General features: G+C 38.4%; 1 protein-coding gene across 7 annotated transcripts in view; it reads right to left on the bottom strand.

The window, feature by feature from the left end:
- SHANK2 (SH3 and multiple ankyrin repeat domains 2) overlaps positions 1-20,547 on the bottom strand; it is a 353,645-nt gene that overhangs the window by 117,375 nt on the left and 215,723 nt on the right. The window lies entirely within an intron of this gene.

Below are 20,547 nucleotides of genomic sequence, written 5' to 3'. Positions count from 1 at the left end.
CTATATTCACAGAAAGAGAATATATATATATATCTGTTATATTCTCAGGATGGAGATCTAATTGTGGAATGGGTGGGATGCAGCTCTAATCTCTTCGTCAAGCAGAAGGCAACATATATGTATATATATATATATATATCTAAAGCTATCAATCCATCCTTCAAAGGTTAATAGAGGGTAAAAAATCCTTAAGAGTCCTCTTGGCAGAAACATGTTACCCATACTATGAAGTTCACGTAAACATTTCCAGCTCAGATAAAACCTTTCCAAGGACTGCAACCAAAGTACAGCCTGCAAAAGGTATCTGACTCGGAACTGGCTCTATTCAGCTACTTCACAACTGTTGTAGAGGGGAAAAAAATATTTGATGGTAGCATCTTGAGAGCATGGATAGCTGCAACATCCTGAGTGTGCACCAGCTGCTGACTGTGCACCATTTATGTTACCAGCCAACAAACTAACAAACCAGAAGCCGATCTAGTCTGACATTTTCTTAACCTATTGCACAAGAGAACTGAGAAGAAGCTGAACTGTTGCCCCCTGTAGTTCAGTGACAGGTATACTGGTGGGGAGCACAAGGCAGACAGGTTTCTGATCCAATTTTGTCATTCAGGACTAGCCCATACATCAGGAATATGCTGCTGCAGCTTGAACTGCAAGTACTACCGCCAGAACAGTTTTGGCAAAACGTTTAACATCAACACCGGTAACAAAATTGTACCAGCCAAACAACCTTGTGTTTGCTCCCATTCGGGGAATAGTTCTTTCATTTCCTTTTCCCTTTTTCCATCTCTTCATCCCCATAAGTAAAGGATAAAGCTTTTAATCTTCTGAACTGCCATCAGTGTTTTGTCTCAAAACACTTTTGCAAAATTGTAAGCCCCCAGATCAACAATCACAAGAACGATTATACAAATTATACTATAAAAAGGAAAATCATCCTTAGTTACTAGCTTTTGTAGCAAATAATATCATAGATTAAAATTCCCTTCTGTAAAGGATTCAAAATATTATGCTGGAACTAAACTGTGGTAGAAGTGGACTGCTGCATCCCTGCAGTTTATACAACCATTGAAGTGGGTCCTAAATGAAACATAACACAACAAATAACAAAATGCTAAGTTATCAGAAGGACAGCACAGGTACATTATTACATTTTAAAAGAAGTTTCATATATATATATACTGCTAGTTTTCTGTTTAGATAAACCAGCTAGGCAGAATTTATATTAAACATACAATTTTCTTTCTATGATGTATATCGACTGTAGTTAATTAGATTAAATCTGCATGAATAGTTATTTCAAGCTGGGCCAGAAAAGGCATTGTTTTGGTTTTGAGAGCTTGTTTAGATTCAGTTAGCTGCAAAAATAACGTTTTGACAACTACTGGTAACGATGAGGCAGCTGAATTGATTAGTATGTTAGAATTATTTCAGCAAAAAGACTGACGTGGGCAACTGATGACCCAATCCCATTTTCCACCTGCAGGAATAGCTGCATCTTGCTGAAAAGGGCTGTCTCGAACGCAGTTGGAACCTGTCTTTTTCCAGCATGAGGCATGGCCCGAGGGCTCAGTGGCAAGGGGTGCAGGCCAGCAGAGCTGCCTCACTACCTCCCTGCCTCTGCGTGGGGCTCGTCCAGCCTGTGGTACCCCCGCTCGGTCGCACAGTTGCTTGGAGACAGTTGCTGCGTTACAAGTCAACCAGCGCTGTAAAATAGCACTACAGGCACACGTTTGTTACACACGCTGTCAAGATGAGATCTTGTACTTATTGATTGCTCAGGGCTTGCTTTCCTCACTCTTGCAGATTAAGAGATCTAGGTATTTAGGAAGGAATGATTTAGAGTTTTATGTCCTTACTGATACATTTTTTGATCCATATTTAATGTGATAGCAATGTTTTCACACAGCTTTTGAAATTGCACTGATTATTTCTAAGTGTTGAATTTTGTCCTCAGTATGTTCCTAGTGGTTATACAAAACCAAGTGGAAGTTGTCATTATACAGAATAAGAGAAATATTTAATACCCTTGCTCAATAAAGACATATTTTACAAATTAGTAGTTGTATTTTGCTGTTGCTCAATATTAGGATATAAAAAATATTTCTCTCTCTCTTATGAATACAAATCTATAGCATGTGTCAGAGCCACCTGATGTAAACCATGAAGAATTTAATTTACCACCGCTCTTTCTGTCCCCTAGTAGCTGGTATCCTTGGTTATATTTCTGACAGTTTTTGCAGTATGCATGCATATATTTTAAGTCAACCATGAAATATAGCCACAAATACATTTAAAGAACAGAAAACAAAAATAAAGCTAAAAGTGACCAGCCTTCAGTACTGTACAAAAAGTTTGAAAATCACTGGATCTTAGGTGTCTGGCCATTCCAACTTCACACCCGCAGCTCACAGTTCAGTTGCTTTAGAATCAGAGAATGGCTGAGGCTGGAAGGGCCCTCTGGAGGTATCTGCTCCAACCCCCTGCTCAAGCCAGGCCATCCTGAAGCTTCCGAACATCCCCGGAGCTGACCAGCTGGCAATACTCTGCCTAGTGCAGCCCGGGGCACCGTATGTCTTCTTCACGACAAGGGCATGTGGCTGGCCCACGTTCAACTTGGTGTCCACCAGGACCCTCCAGTCCTCTTCTGCAAAGCTGCTTTCCAGCTGGTCAGCCCCCAGCACATACTGGTGCCTGGGGTTATCCCTTCCCAGGTACACTTCCCTTTGACACACTCAGCATAGGGAGCCAATGCTATTTTAGTTGCCCATGGTTATCACAGAGATCAGACTACGACTGGCAGATAAGGCACAGAACCTCCAGGATACCTAAAGCCTTCTGAAGTAAAAGACAGAACAAATGGGGATACCCTAGGGCATCAGAATTAGTCAACTGAATAGTACGTGTTTGAGCCCATCTGTATAGCAGCAACCCTACTAAAATCAGTCTTTACTCCCAGTACGAAGTGAGACTGGAGCTTCCACCTACACATGAGGACTGGACTGTACATTGCCTGTTTGGAAGACATACAGCAGGAAAGCAGACTGCCGGTATAACTATGCAACTGAACACTGACACAAGCGGGAAGGTCCTCTCCTGGCTAAAAACGGACATGTTTTCATGCAATCAGACACAGATTTAGGTACCTCCTGAGTGCTTACTGATTGGTACCTGACCTACTGATAAATGCTGTCAGGTACCCACACAACTTCCTAGGAAATGCTGAAACACAAAGTTTTTTTCTGAAGGCATCCCTTCTCACTTTTTTCTGCAAAGACAAGATACATTTGGTGAGATAATTAATATGAGCTGCTTCGTTTCCCTCATCTCAGAAAAAGGCTTGAGAAATAATACAGAGACGCAACAAGACCAAACCATACTTTATAAAGCTCTTCCAGTGGGAGCTGCTGTTAAACATAATCATCCCAGCTAAGCCAGGGAGATTTGCAGTTTGGCCCAGGAATGTCTCTACCCTCTAAAGCTGAAGCCACAGCTGCCCAGCATGCTGGTTTTGTTGATGATCAGTAAAAACAGCAGGTGGAGATGAAATCACCAGTTCATCTACCAAATTATGTGGTCTAAAAGAGAAGAGGGGAAGGAGAGTAAGACAGGGTTCTTGGAAACTGTTCCTTTGACTAGAGACTGTCTCTAGCATGCTCCTGGCACACACAAGGTTAGTGTGGGATGGCACTAGGCACACGTGGAGTGCAGACCTGGGGGTCCCAAGAAGCCAAAGGAGGTGCTGGGCAGCAGTGGGTCAGGCAAAGCAGCCACAATTCGTTGTGCATCCTGAAACTCATTTGTGAGCAGGCTCTAGGAAGGGCTAGACTAGGCACTGCATGTTTGGTAAAAGGTCTAAAAGCATTTTTTTCTATGATTTATTATTCTCTAATGTATTTCAACAATGCTTTAAAATCCTGTTAGATCCTTAGGTAAGCTCTGAATGCTTCACTGTCTTTGAGTTATGCCTAAGATTAAAACTGATAATTTCTGTGCAGATTTAACAGGACAGTTCACAGCACAGAGCCCAGTTCCTTTTCCCTGTATTTTGAACACTCTTCATTCACTTCTACCCTTTATTTCTTATCCTTTACATTAGACCTCATTTTCTCTTACTACCCAATCGCCTAGTTTTTGAGCGTGTCTTTCTGAATATCCATACCAAAGCTGAAAGTCAAGGTAGTTATCCATACAACCGCCGACTCCTTCAAAACACGTTTTCCCTTTGAAATGCCTTTTGACTCTTGGAGGTCCATCTGTTTTTAAGCACATTTCCGGTGATTCTAATCTTTGTGACATTAGCTCCAGCTCTCCACAGTGGAAACAAGCTTCCCAGTTTAGTTCTCAAGGTTATTTCCACAGCTCTAAGACCAGTGATGCATTTGTTATGTTCTGTTCCTCTGCTATCAAGGCAAAGCAACAGAGACTACTTCTGTCCAGAAATTTCATATCTGAGTTACCCTTGGAATATCACCTTGTCCTGATGATTTGTTACTGTTCATTTTACCAGTCAGTTATGAAACCTTTCTATGGTGTCTATGAAACCAGACATTGCTCCTTGGGGTAGGCTTAGGCTTAAATTGATCTAAGAGTAAACTGCTATGCCTGTGGTAATGCCTGCAGTCCAGAGGCTTTCTAGGTGGTTCTTGATGGTTAAGCTGATTGCTGACCCTACAGTTTTTATTTCTTGCACTTTTCAGCTAGACCTGCAAATGACCGCTTGTGGATGGCAGCACTAACCCGAGGGGGAAGGTGGGAGCTGGCACCTCAGGACACAGGTACGGTAAAGGACCAACAGGTCAGACCACAACTGACACAAGCAAAATGCAAAATTGCTCTGCTGGTCTTTATTTTCAGTGTTCTGAGGAAGCAGCAGTATCCCAAGCTCCTCTACAGTTAACACCACTGCTAAAAATTCGCTGAGGTTTTCATCCATGGTGTTCTTTTTCAGAAGTGCTTTTTTATAGGTCCGTCATCTTTCAGATATGCTGACCTCTGGCAGACCATCCTATTTTTGGTATATTTGAAAGAAAAAGTCTATCATGAAATTTCATGCCTTTAGCTAATTCTTCCTCGAGTTCTATTTTGGTGAGCCGTACTACAGTTTTAACTCTGCAGGACTTAAATTCTTTTCTCTCTTCTTTGTTCACATTTCCAGTTTTGAAATAAGACTTCCCAATTCTAAATGTCCTTGTTTAGAAGCCATTTAACTATGCTGCCTTTTTTGGTGGCTGCATTCCTAGTAGATAAAAAACAAGAAAGAAAGGAAAAAGTGGGCACAAATCTTTTGTTTTGAAAGGTGTCTAAAGCAGACCAACCTCTATAGAAGGATGTTAAATTTCCAGTTCCCAAGCAAATGAAAATACTTGAAACAGCTGAAGAGAAGTCATGTTTAGTTGAATGCAGAAGAATGTTTTATTGCTTGCAGTTTTAAACTGATTATAATTCTGCAAACAAGACTATTACTCTTTTGCTTAGCAAGAATGGAGTAGTTTAATTTTTCACCCTTAAGCTTGTTGTGGCAAGGGTTAATCTGCAGTATGTTATATTACTCTTTCTCCAGAGTTATCAATCTACACATAGTGTATCCAGACAGCTCCTTGGGCAGCAACCCAGGACAATTTTGAGAGCTCTCAGGGGCTGGCCTATGTCTCTCACTAAATTGATGAGGCCGTTGTCCCATGTGAAGCCAATTTTTACAGAAATATTTCATTATTTTCTAGTTTCTTCATTACTTTTCTGTAAACCAGAAACCACTAACTCAGTCCTCTTAGCACTGACGGCATGGAACAGCCCCGCTTCTTTTCAGACCATGTAAACCAGTACCCATTCAGAGGAATTTATCCAAAAGACCACTGATGGAATTTAGTGACAGACTGTGAGTCACAAATGCATGATTCCCAACCGTTAATTTATTAGGTCATATAACAGTGAAAGAATTTGATCATAACATTATAACACAGCTGTTTTATTTCAGATGTGGAATGAGTCCAAGTATTTGATAATTATGCTGCTTCAATTAGTGGCGACTCCAGAGCTAGTTAAGTGGTATTGTTTGCTCCTAGGCAGGAAGCCCGGGGAAGCTCATTAAACAAGTCTGAGGATGCGCAGGTCTACTGGGCTGATACACAACATGCGATGTGAGGTTGCAGCATGGCAGCAGTATGTACCCTCCTTTCCCACACTGCATACAGTTAGCAGCACTTAAGCATCAAATTTACATCTTCCAGTAAAAGGGTGAGGAAGGAAGGCATAAGAGGAGGAAGGCTGTTGGATGTGATCAAGTGGCACTAACCTAAGCAGAGAAAAGCAGCAAAGGATATCTGGCAAAGTTGTCTGGGCCTATGTAGAGATCTCAAGACTTTCATAATGTGATAGAGCTGATTAGCCTATCAGCAGTATTAGTAAAATAAATGTGTTTGTGGTCTTCTGGTTTTTTTCCCCCTGGAAATTCAAGCCCATAAGCATTTTTTCTTCTGTGTTCATTTCCCTGTATTACAAAACAACAGTTTATTCATGCTTTCTCTCTCCTGCCTTTATCAAAATACAGTCTTATCCTTTCCTTAAGGCAGGGACATGCTGTCTATATTTTAATAACATTAGTATAACTCAAACATCCCTAGCCACTAGCTCTCAGTATAGGATTAGTGTCCTCTGATGGTCTGGAAATCATGCCACAGAAGTTAGGAAACGTTACCCTTTGGTTCACCCATGAAAAAGCCTGTGGTGCTGTATTATATTGCTACTGCAAATCTTTCACTTCTAGAAGAGGGACAAGGATGGAGAAAGGTTTCTAGCATTAACCATTATGGTTGCCATTCATATTTGACCTTGGCAGTGAAGTAGAACAGGAGAAAACAAAGAATCACACATTATCTTTTGAAATTGCTGGAAAAGATGTAGAAGGAGAATTATTTTATCTTCCTTTATTACACTATTACCTCCTTAGAAAGTTTATCTAAATCCACCTCTATTTAAGCATCCTAACACATACTCATCTGTACATTTTGAGGGGCACAGAGGAGGAAAAAGAGTGAGCAAGGGAAGCTGCAACGTGTGCTCTGCTTGACAAAACCCTACTTGTGGCTGGCTAAGACACAAAGGGGTTAATATTATTATTCCTCACCACTCGCATTACTCAGAAAAATCCTGGCAGACTGCCAAAACTGCCATAAAACATGAACAGCCTGAAGAGATGGATACATATGGTAGCTGAAGCAGCTACATCCAGCTCATGCTACCCCTGGTATTAGTAATGCTGAGAGAAAAGGGATCTATCGGGACTGCATGTCTCTGGGAGAAAGGACCCCGAACGCCTGAGAAACATGCCAGCACTTCTCACAGGTACTTGGACTACACAGTTGGACTCTCCTTTTTCAACTTCAGCTCTCTGAATGCTATTGGGTTCAGAAGCCTCATTTTGACGATGAGCTAAGGCGCACCCATTTGGCTATCTCTGATTGAACTACAGGGTTATCTATACTAGCTGATAGAAGAATCAGATGGCACAGTTGGCATTAATATGACAATACATGGGAGGATGAAAGGACAGTATGGATTCCACAAACACAAGCAACAGTTTTACCTTTCTAAGAAATCCTTCAAAAATGAGGAATTTAGATAATAAATATATTTTTTTTAAGATTTGAGAGAATTCCCGATGTTAGAAAATGCTGGGTTTATGCTGTTTTCTGCATATAAACAATATATTACAAGCCTTACTTACATATTTTACTGTTGATAATCCTAGAGTGATTCAGTGGCTTGATAAACAGCCATAAATCTGACAGTTTTCGAAAGTTTTATTTTTCAAAACATGTACTGCCATTGGCTTCCCACTAGTATTTATGCAGAAGCACATGGACTGGATTTATCCAGCCCAACTTATATGCTTGCCTGAAGTGTCTTCTGAGCATTTTTATCCCTAACTGGGGACAATCAGGCCCTTGCTTAAAGCCCAGCTACTGTCTGGAGTCCTTAACAAAGAAATCTTGCCTATGAAGCCACACGTTTACTTTTTGAAGAAGAATGTACTGTTTTATTTTGACTTGGATAGCTCTTAGCAATGCAGGCTGATTCTAAAAATTTCACCTGCTGAATACTTCTTAAAATGAAGTCCCAAGCAGCCATTCTTTGACGTTTATTCTTTCTTGAAGTAAGGTGGTATGCATTTTCTACGTTACATAGTAGGTTTAGTAAACATTGTATTTTAAATTAGTTTCTGTAATTCTAGAGCTAAGTGTAACCTTCTTTCTTCATCCACCACTGATGTCCTAAAAACCCAACAGAGCCTTTCAGTCAAGCTGGTAATTTGCAAACACAAAGTTGATCCTCAGATTGATATCTTGAAGCTTTATTCTGCATCACAGAATATATCAGTCTGTTAAACCATCGGATCAAAATGTCTCAGCATGCTGATGGAAAGAAAATACTGTCATCGCTTTTTCCCAATTTACTTGTTTTCTCTCCAGTTCTTTCAACTTTGGGGATTACATTTATAAGGGGTTTTTTCCCAACCTTCACACACACACACTATCTTTAACAAAAAGAATGACAAAAGGAAGAAGTGTGCTGGGATTACATTTTATCTAATTTTGGTCTCTCTGCCTTTCTGATAGCAGTTCATCCACTACTTGGTGGATCTTACTCAAAATCAGAGTATAACACTTTAACTTACTGAAGATGAGCAGAGGGCAGTAAGACATTTCTGAATCTTACAAAACATCGTAAATACTGATTCTATATATTGAAAACATCAAATAAAATGAACGTCATCTTGTGCTAGAAACAGACAAGGCTTGCAGAGACCAGGAGGATCCTTTGGTAATCAGTTTATTGCACCTACCTTAAGTTTTAGTCACCCTTGCTGATGTATGCAAATTCCTCATAAAGCAAACACTCAGCTCTGCAGGTCATGCAGACCAAGTATCCCATTTTAGATTCAGGATACGGAAGACCAGACAGGCAGGAACCTTCCATTAACTACAGAGAAAGCTGGGGTTTGAACGCGGTTCCTCCAGGGTCCAGCCTGCAGCACGCACTGCAGGGGAGCCCAGTGGGGTGACGCTTTGTAACAGTGTGTCTGAGACAAGATAAACCTTCAAAGCATCTTGCTCTGTTTGCAATGAGTAGCGTCAGGAGGACCTGATATGTAATTTTTTAATGTCTATAATTGTAATGGGGCAGTTTTCAGAGTAAACTTTGTTGCAAGACAGTTCTCTGTATGCACAGGAGAGAACAATAACCAAAGTGAATCAAAGCTAATTAAAATAATAATTCAAAAGCGACACTTCTTCCAAAGACATTATTACAGAACAATAAAAGAAGTTGCTATGCAAACATGGCATATTTTATTGAATTCAGTGTTTCTCTATGCAGAACCCTATGGACTGGAAATCAAAATCAGAAGGGGGCAAAACACTGTTTCCAATCTATAGAAAATAATGAAATTTAAGTATTAGACAGAAAAGGAAAGAAAATTCCCAAAGCAAAAAACCCCAACAAATCATTGATATTTTTCCATAAAGACCTTTTGAGGACAGAAATGCCAGACCCTGTCAAAGCAGCCAAGATGAGAAATTAGCCAATAATACTAACAGACTCAACAGTATGCCTGAAAAAAATAAAGCATAATACTGAGCCATTGCTCAGTGACAACTCAAAATATGAACACAGTTCAGCATTCAAGCACTATATATATATTGCTCCCTATTGCCAGAGCCCCAAAAAACAAGATTCAATGAAAGACAATGAGATTTCAATAAAATGTTGAGAACCAGATGTCTATGTATTTTTTCCTCACTTTACAGATTTATACAAATAATATTTAAAGATGAAAACTAGAAGCTTCATTTTTAAATGAGTATTAATCTTATAAGGTAATGACAGAAAAAATCTGGGAACCTAAAAATAATGAAAAAATCATGAACACTGGAAGTACAAAAATGCAAGAATTAGAAATTTAAAAGCTGGTAGCACTGGAAATGACCGGAAGGTGTTTCATGGCAACTAAACGTGTCTGTTAAAAAACTTAGTACTCTCCACTAGTCCCACCCAGGGTACTGGAGAATTGTGTAAGATCCAAACCGTATTCATCATTTTGGAAAGAATATTCTGGCTGTATTCTTCTTCCCTTGAGCTATAGGCCAGACATTTTAAACAAAGCTGCTCCTGCATGTTAACTTACTCTATGTACCTTAAACGGTCATCTCAGCAATACAGCAATGGAGCAAACTGACTGTGAGATGCATCTGCTCTGCATTTTAGTGAAATAATGATAATAATAAAAAAATCAACCCCCAAACGCTACCCTGTATTACCAAATGTTTAAACAACCTAAATCTCATTTACCCAGGGTAGTTCAGCTGCAGTTACACACCTTTTCTTAGTAAGACTATAGTAACTTAAGAAGTGACTGCTAAGGATAGATGTTTACTACTTCTCTTTTCCAATCACAATTTTCCAAAGCACAGCCATGCATGAACACGCATCATACTGGTTGAATGACAGCACTGATTTCCTTCACCTGCTTATGCATCAGCTGTTAAAACTCAGGCTTGCTTCTACAACTGTTTAAACTCAAGTATACAACCTTTTACTGTGAGCGAGTGAGCAAAAACCACCCTCCGATTCTGTTCTGCTGACTGAGCCACAGAAGTGGCAACCCTGCAAGTGGGTTCACCTTAATTCTACTGTCTTCCTTCATCTAGTTTTATATACTTCTCTTCTGTAAATAAACACAATTTTCTAAAACGTGGATTTGCATCATCAGGGCAATTTGAAAGTCAATACTTAGAATGGGATTGTGCATCTACCAAAACCTGTTGTCATGTCACTGATCTGGTGTTTATTATGAGTAATAAATCTGGGTGGATAATTGCCTAGCAGCATCATTTCTGCATATAGGATCATCACTAAAAAAACCTAAAATTAAACAACTATTACACCTCACTGCAACAAAAGGTCTTCAGAAAAAATAATTAAAAAATATTAAATTGGATTCATGACATTGATTTGTAGAATAAAAGCAGCAAAACAGACTATATAAAATTACTTAAAATATCAAGTATTTTTTAATAAACAGAGAATCAAGTTGATTTTAAATAGTAATCTAGGAATGAGATATGCATTAGTATGCAAATGAAGGAGAAATTTCGCTTACTAAAAATCTCTGTCACATTAGAAAGTTGACAATATTCCTGTTTGCAAAAAGTGTTCTTGATGAGTTTTACAGCAACGTAACATACTGTATCAGAAAAATCTATCTAAACAGCCTTTCTGTTCCAGTGACAGTCAACATTAACATTAATACATCCTAATCTATACAAAGTGAACCCAGCTTTCATTTCAATCTCCCTTGAAGAACAAAAGAAAAAAATCCACCGGTCAGTGCCTAAATTACGAGTTTAACGTAGCTAGGTTATACGCATATACACATTTGAATAGTTCATAGAGGATCCAGCCACCATATGTAGCCATCAGAGTATTTACCCATCATGGGAAAGTTTTGAATTCCATGTTTCCACTTCCAGTAAACCAGGTGAAACATGAACGCTTGGATAAGGCCATTCCAGTTAACACAGAATGCTGGAACTCTGCCTCACAGAACTCTAAAATGCTGCAAGTTATCCCAACTACTTTGTACGAATATCATGTTGGAGGTCTTAAAATGGCAGCAGTAGTCTGTTTTTGCATTATTGGCTACCAGGCAAGACAGGAGCAGTTTCTTTAAATTCAGAGCTGCCAGAGAGAAGCATCTTGTCTCAATACTGTGGTCTAACACCTTTACAGGTGGAACAAGACTTATCTAGAGAAAATTACCTCAATCATTATGGCAGGTAAGCACAACGGAACACAGCAGTACACCTTTGGGAGACCCAATGGGACAAGTTCAAGCACCCAGATCTGGGTCCACACCGTAAGAAAAACGCAAAAAGACTAAAGAACTGAACAGCACTTCTGAAAAGGTTTGCATGGGGTAGGGAGAAGAAAAGGAAAAAAAGTTGCAGAAAAATAGGACTTGGGGATGAATAATCCTAGTCTTTGATACTTGGACAACAGGTGCCTACACAATTTCCAAGTCTGAAGAACCACCAATTTGTTTGGTATACACTCGAATTCTATTAAAACACCTCAAACAGATTCTAAAAATGCACAGGGAATTATGGGAACCAAATACCTACTCCCAGACAAAACACATCTTAAATTCAATTCCCAATCTGTATGTTTTTTGTAAAAGCCACCTCCATAATAGGCACAGTCAACAAACAAAGCATATTTAGATATAAAAACCTAACAAGAAACTTTAAGAAAATGCCTACAATAAATGTTTTATTGGTCATTTAATAAAAATTCTCTCTTAATTTAGCAGTTAAAGTGATTCATAATAACCCTTCGTGTAAATACATATACCAAATGTGTTGTTAACAACTTACAAGCCTGTCAGCAATGACTACTGCCTCACAGAACTCTAGCTAGTGCTGAAAAGCCAAGCCACAGGTTGGTTCCATTAACAGCAACAGCAGTTGTTCGGAGCTGGTTAGAGGAACAATTCTCAAAGAAAAAATAGCAATAAAAATACTAGAGAGATTTAGATTGTGAATTAAACCAGGAAAAGGATTCTTTGATTTTGCACCTTGTATTTCTTTTAAAAGAAAATACAATAATGCAGGACTTTGGTATCTGCCTTGTAGTCCTGCTGCTGGAGTACAAAGCACGAGCTTCATACATCTCACCTATTTTAGCGTGTAGGCTGGCAGCAAATATATGCAAGGTTACAACATTCTTTTCTATGACATCAATGTAAGTCCAAGCTGAGCCTTTAGAAAAAGGCTTTTCTGCCATCGTAAATGTCAACTCTTTAGCAGCCAATTCTTCAGCAACTATCAAACTAGTAAAGCATGGGTATTTCATGGAGAAATTTACCTGTGCAGTGACTCACTCTGCCCAGGACTGTCATGATTCTCTCTAAACTCTTCTTTATTCCAGCGAGTATCTGAACAGCCACTCTATTTGTCCAGAATCACTTTGTTTCAGGTTGTAAATGAACCTGCCCACGACTTTGTTTTTATGTACTTACATGCTTTTAAATTTTCTCTTCATCAGCAAATAAAGATACATTTAGCTACCTACTTTTATTCTATCACCCTATTTACCCATTCTTGAAAAACTCCATTAAACCTTTGAAGTTATTTGCTAGGACAGTGTTCAGTGCCCTGATAAGCAAAGCCTTCAGAGCCATTCAAGTCCAACCGTATCCAGCTCCTCATAATGGAAAAGTTGCCACTTGCCATGAAGACTATCCAGGAGTTCCTATTTTGAAAACTGACAGGGAAAACTCTCACTATGGAGAAATAATGTTTGTGTAACAAATATAAACTTCATACCACAAGATGAGAACTAGAAATGCAGCTCCCCAAATTACTGCTGGAATATATGAAGCAAAAATGAAGCAGTAGAGATAAGGGATTATTATTCTCTATTTTTACATACAAGAGTCTCCAAAAAGATTTATATCAGTGTTACAACAGGATGTTATTTCTAATCTAATCTGATTGATTTAAAGTATATTTCAATTTCCTTACTGGATAAAATTGCTGAGTCCCACAGTCGCAAGCTGTAGGAAATGCTTTGAATGGAGCCGAACAAAACAAGGCAGGGATTCCTTGGAAAGCCACCTTTCGTCACCACCTTCTCTCTCACTGCTCTGCAGAGCTGTACAATAACTTCAGATGGGCACAGCAGCTCTCTGAGTGGGATGACCACCCATCCGCTGTGATCAAGCTTAGCATACCTCTGACACCAAAAGTTCACATCTACTAACAAGATTTTCACTAGATCATTTGTCAAACTGTGTTGCCTTATGTTTTTGATCACTTCTACTTTCTGTGATAGAATATAGACCCCTATACTTTTCGCACACACCCTAATGTTGTGTAATGACCCAAATTAGACTGAGGTAGGTTAGAAGTTCCTGATTTCTTCTTATATCTGCAGCTGTAGCAGGATGAGAGGAATGGGTAGGAAGAGAGGGTAAGGTTATTGCTCATGAAGCATGTGGTTATCAGATGAAAATTCCTTTTAACCTCTGGACAGACTTGTGGTTCATGAAACACAACTAGCAGGTGAACTTAGGTTTGAAGCATCATACAAATTGACTGCCAGTCTCAGAATAAGAAAAAGAAGACTGACAATAAATAAATACAAAACCCCCAAGTACACACATATGCAACTCCACATTATAGTATTTCTCCTGCTTTTATGATGCTTAAGCCTCCCCCAAAAAAAGGAAGGGGGGGGTGGGGTGGGAAATATTCCATATATTAGAATAGTTCTGCTGCAGCACTCAACAATAGGGATTTGTCAGTTAATTCTCCAGTATTTACAACAACTCATCTGTTTCATTCACCTGCAATTTTGCAGGTTTGTAGCAACATCCCACAATTAAAAGAAATTGAATTTTCTCCCTTAAAATACCCGGCACAAGTACTGTTTTTAATATACCTCCATTCCAGCAACCAGGTTTCCATAGTATCAAGAGACTAAAAAAAGCTAACAGGCTTCAGAGAAATTAATTTTAATATAATGTCTTCTGGAAATCTGCAAACTATATCTTAAAAAATGGCATTTATTTATATGGTGTTATTAGTCTTCATACCTAACTTCAACACCTTAGAGAAATGGAAGAGTTATATTGTTCTTGTATTATTTGAATGAAGGATAGACAAACGTCTGTCTGCAAGAGTGAAGACTACCCATAGCTGTGCTTTGTGTGAAACACTGGATGGCTGAGATGGCTGGATGCCACTGGATGGCTTCTAGGTGGCCAAGAGCTGGCTATTTATAAGCAGCAGCTTAGCTTTAAAGAAAGTCACTATTTTTCGAGGATTTTGTAGTAGGAAGTCAGGGAAATATTGGTTTTCATATTAACAGGAAGCTAAAAGGCTCCCTATGGATAGCTCCACGCTCCACACACAGTCCCATGAGCTTCGGCAGAATCCCTCAGAACAGAAATGTTAGCAAACTTCTCTTAAAAATACTGTGGCATCTAGATCAAAATGCCTTAACACTGGTAACGGAGAACTGAATGGATGGGCACAGAGCTAATTGTGACTGTTGCTGCCATTTTCACCAAAATTCCTTCCATATCCTCCTCTCAAAGAAGCATAAAAGTCAGTTCTTGGGATCAAATATGTACTTGTTACATTTCTGAGATATCCGATAAATACCACCATTTCCTCTTGCCCCTGGGGATTAAAAACCCAGTATACACCTCACATAGAATCAAGGCTAAAGTAGAATGCTCCCAGTATTGCTCACAGCCTGGTTTTGTATGTCTGACAACAGCAAAGTCGTTTCATTTTGGTCTGCTTTTCAGTCTTATTTTAAAACATATTATTTGCTTAGGCGTGAATAACTGAGCTTTTGTAAGAATCACATTCTTTTTTGTCTGCCCCTTTCCAGCCATGCCAAAAAGGTAAGAGTCTTATTAAGGTATTTTTAGAATTAAACAAGATTGACCCATCTTTTTTATGATCACACTGAGCATATCTGAAATACCATCATTTCCTGCCAGTTCAAGGCTGCATTTAAACTGATAAAAAGAACAATTCCAAATAGTTGTCATTTTTCTACCGTGCTTTTGTGCAGATCCAAAGCATTTTCAAGGCACAATAATTTCATTCAGCTGCCATCACCCACTAAATACATAGATTAAGAAAATAAACCCACACCACCAAACCCAAACCCTCACTCACTGAATTGAAATGGCAAGCAAGCAGAATACTTTTCCATCAAGTGAAAAATTAATCCACTTGGTCCAAGACTGCACAGATACAGCAGACTGTTCAACACTTGGACCACAGCTGCTCTTTTTCCAATACCTCATTTGTTCCAATTCTCCAATACACCTGTAGTGACACTTAAGCAGAAGAATTTCAAAACCAAAACAAGAAGAAAGTTTCCTTTGGACTCTGGCAAGTTCATTTTAAGAAGTGTCAGGAGTACGCTTGTGCTTAATAGACATTAATTTACAGCTGTCACCAAGAGGATGATGACAAACTGGTAAACAGAAATTACCCTTTTCCTTAAATGGTGGAATCAAACTATACATCAATTAAATATACAGATTTAAAAAAATTGGTGCCCAGGCTAGGTGTGCAATATCTGCTGTAATTCAGGCTTGCAGGCTTGTGTGAGCCCTGCTACCCTTACAATAACTACGTACATACATACACACGCACACAAACTTACAGTACGTATCACAGGCTTTTTTAATATATGTGTGTGTGTTTGTGTGCTGAAACACTGCAGTACTTTGTAGCTTTGTTAAATCTCCGATCATTAAAAAGATGCAAGAATATTGTTGTACAGTTGAACCAAAAGCCGAAAGGTGAGGGTCACTGCAGGGGCAGGAGCAGCCGCCACCCTGGCCACAAAAACACCCTACTGCAGGATCGTGAACCAAGGCAGACCTTACTCTTTTGGTCCACCAAAAGGCCTAAGTGTGAGAGGTAAAGACAGCATACAAAAATGTAAGAATATTGCTGGTTTTGCTTTCTTCCTCCTACATGCAATATTAGGGAGGCTTTTACTAAGTACTGTATCAAGCTGGTGTCCACACTTTTGGGAGGATGTGAACAAACTTTAAGAAAAAAACTGCAAAAAATTGCCATGTGGTAATCTGTGTTATTACAAAGACACTAGCAAAGCCTTGGTTTACTCCCAAGAGAGAAAAAGTATCATGGTGCTCATGTAGCTGTCTAAAAAAAATAAATTTAGATCTATATCTGGTAGCAGAAGCTAGTGAAGTTCACACTAGAAATAAGAGAAAACTCAGCCACAGGGTAATTAATGAAGGTTACCTAAGGATGGGAAGGTTTCTGTATTTCTAAAAGGATTTAAATCAGTAAAATATGACTTTGTAGAACCACTAATTCACCCAGCCATTGAATAAAAATGTAAGTTATAACATTGCTATGCTTGCCAAAAATATCCTAATAACTATAGTCTAAGTTACAACAATAAAGTTAAAAGCTTGCTTTCCAGATCAGTTTTGAAGTTTGTATAGTGTTTACTGGAATAAAACAAAAATCTAACCTATTGCTAAATATGAATCTAAAGTTTCATATGTGTATATGTCTCCATTCTTTTTAAATATTCCAGATACTTTAAATGTCTCCCTAAATGCTTATTGCTACTTCCTACATACAGTCAGAGGACATAACTTCAGCTAATACAATGATAAAATGATGCAGTCTATAATAAAATGATGTCTGTTTTCCACCTATCACTACTTCAAGAAAACTTTGTAATAGTAAATTCTAACAGCTTTTGAGACTAAATACAGGCAGTTGTACTACAGAGCATTTTGCATGTTTTAGTACAAGCACCAACTGAACTGTTCTGCAGAAAAATGATCAGATTTCTTCTATTAGCATCTCTGGTTTTGATCAAACCTTGAATTTTTCTTTTTTTTTTTTGTAATGGATAATACACTGGTTTTATCTAGTTTACATTTTAACTGGAATGTAAATAAGCAGCCATGCTATTCTGAAGACAATAACACTTCAATTTATCTGGGAAAATAAGTGATTTTATGGCACAATAATGCAAACTACAATCCCTCGTTTAGAGAAAAAGTGCATTATTCTGGTACAATATTACAGAATTAGTTTAATTTTCTAAGTATTGATACTATAACACCGTTGTTTGGTATAAGATATGCTCCGTGGGAGACAAAAAATCCCCACACAACACATCATTCAACACCTGCAAAACAGCTGCACACTCATGGGTACAACCGTAACAAATAGTTAAAATCCACTGGGTTTTAATTTAATAAGATAGTCTATACCCTACTATACTAAAAAACAAAACAAAACAAAAACTATTTTGAGTTTAAAACCCTCTTCCACTTGGTTCTTTTTACTTGAAGATGGTTATACTTGTATACATCATCAAAGCAAATCTCAAAAGAAAACACACCACCAACCTAGAGAATTCTGTAAATCATGTTTTGAGGCAGCACTGAACAATAGTATTCAGCGGCTCCTCTGTTTATGCTTTGTTTGACTACTACACTAGACAAAGGTAACAAGGGTTAGGCACATAAAGTTTATTCATAAATAAGAGGTTTTGAGTTAAAGCTAATACATTTCTTGCAAACATTTCAAGTAACAAATCAAATCAGCTTATGGTTTGATTTTTTCTGATCAAGGATTTACAAACTTGACCAGGTGTAGTATAGAAACCTAGTCATTCTGATGAATTAATGGTGACCTACAATGGCTTTAGAATTGGTGTCTACATTAATGATGGCTGCAGTTTTTTAAATGCCCTTCTGATGGAAACTGTAATTTTTAGGTTGTAGAGCACTTGCCCTAATATGTTGCTTTTTTATCTGCCTTTTTAATTGGGCAGATACCAAGATTCAAGAAAACATTAACTAAAATAGTGAAAACTGGCAAATAGGGCAAGCTATACAATCTCTCTTATAACAACCAAGTCATAACCATACTCCATTGCTGAGTGTTTATCAAAGCTAAGAAAAAATCACATGAATCAGCAACTGCTGAACACCTTAGAAAATGCACATATAATGACAGCTGTCTCTAGCTGACTGTTTCAGCTCTAAAACTACTCATGCACTTTTCCAATACATGTTACTTGCGCTCTATCCAGAAAAGCTACCGCACACATTACAATTTTTATCATAAAAAATATGGCTGGGTTGGAAGCAAGAAGAAAAAACATATATTGTCAGAAATTTCAATGTAGAGTCTGTGAACACCATTTCTGAAGTTTAACAAAATCTCTGAAGTCTCATATTAAAATTAATTGTGCAGGTTGGACAAATCAGTATCACATGACTGATATCAAAAAAACCGCAAACTTGATAAAAACTCAAACGATACTGTGCCAATCCTGTTCCAGCTAGTATCTACTCTGCTCACCTGTTCAAGCAAGACAACACCTCTTCTCCCTTTTCTGTATAGTTCTTTTATTTGTTCTACTCAACCCACATTATCTTCAACGTCGAACTACTTTACTATGCTCAGTAGCTGATCATTGAAGTTTTATCTCCTTCAGAAGATCCAGAGACCATAACTAAACATGAAGAAATTCTCTTCACCCGCCATCGTGATCTCTCCTGCTTCCAAAGAAAGGATCTATCTTCCTGTCAAACCTGCCTTTCCACAGTGAGGAGTAAGGGCAAAGGTTCCCCTTACCTCCATGACCCCAAGCCACTGAACCTCCTTGAGCAGGAGCAAAACATCTGCTCTCCCTTGCATTTTGCCCCGTGCCAAACTGGACGCTCACTTCCCCCAAAGCCTGACACTTGCCGCAAGTGTTATAAATGGGACTAATTAGGATCCCGGTCACCCATTAACTCTTTTATTATTCATGTGACATTTATGATAAATGCATTGTATTACTTCCAAATGGTTGAGGTGGCACTTACACACAGCAGCATAAACTTCAGAGTCATGGGAGAAATCATTTAACAGTAAGAGAGTCTAACTACACTAGTTATGCTAACCACTCACTGTGATGGGCCGTACATTTAACTCTTCTTGGTTCAACACAAGATGTAAAGTAGCTTGGGGTTCCTAGAAGTGCACGTGGACCACTCGTTCATACTTCAACAGTAGCATCTTTTGCATCAGTGTAAATGCCTCCAAAGATGGCTTTCTATAGCTAGACAGCACTGTGCACTGCACATGTGGTTCACAAAACAGAAAAAAATCCCGCTTTTCTCCAACATAAAAGTCTTCAGCAACAGCAAAGTTGTGATTTCTCAGGATTACCGTATTCTCTTAATTGTCACAAAATTCCAAACAGAATAACCCCAATGAAAATCTATTACACAGAAATGGATTTGATTCGCATGTAACAACTGCTTCTTTCAGAATAATTACAAATATGCTGAACTGTGTAGAATATACATTAATGTACTGATCCAGCAATGCATGTGCCTGTTTAGCTGTTTAAAAGCTAAAGCTAGGAGTAAATTGCCTAGACAATTATAATTCTTCCATCATTTGCCAGAAAACTGGTAAAGCTTTGTGCAGAATCAGTTACACAGACTTCTTGCATCCCTTCAGAGATCTTAAAAAAATCCATATGCATAGTTATCATTCTGTGATCCTCTCCATTAAATTACACATTATTCACCCTCAAATCTACCTGTGAAATCAGTCAGTGCAGACTATTCATACTTCCTACAGAATAAAAGCCTAATAAGGAATCAACTTCTAAACATAAAGCATCATTATAAAAACCTGACCTAACGTCAATGATCATAGTTTTGAAAGTGTCCTTGCACAGAGTATATATCAGTACCATTTGTAAGCTACTGTTTAACAATTTGCTAAAAGCTTATTCTTAAGTAAACAAACAGTAAGAAAAATGCGCTTTGAAGACACAGATAAAAATGCACATTATTTACTTCAGAAGTCTGCAAAGCCTGTTCTTTCATGTTTACAATGTGATGAAGCGATGCAACTATTTAAATTCAATCACTATGGGAGTTCAATGCACACA

Source organism: Falco biarmicus, chromosome 10 (genome assembly GCF_023638135.1).
Source record: "Falco biarmicus isolate bFalBia1 chromosome 10, bFalBia1.pri, whole genome shotgun sequence".
Taxonomy (NCBI): Eukaryota; Metazoa; Chordata; class Aves; order Falconiformes; family Falconidae; genus Falco; species Falco biarmicus.
This window is presented reverse-complemented; position numbering and strand designations above follow the sequence as displayed.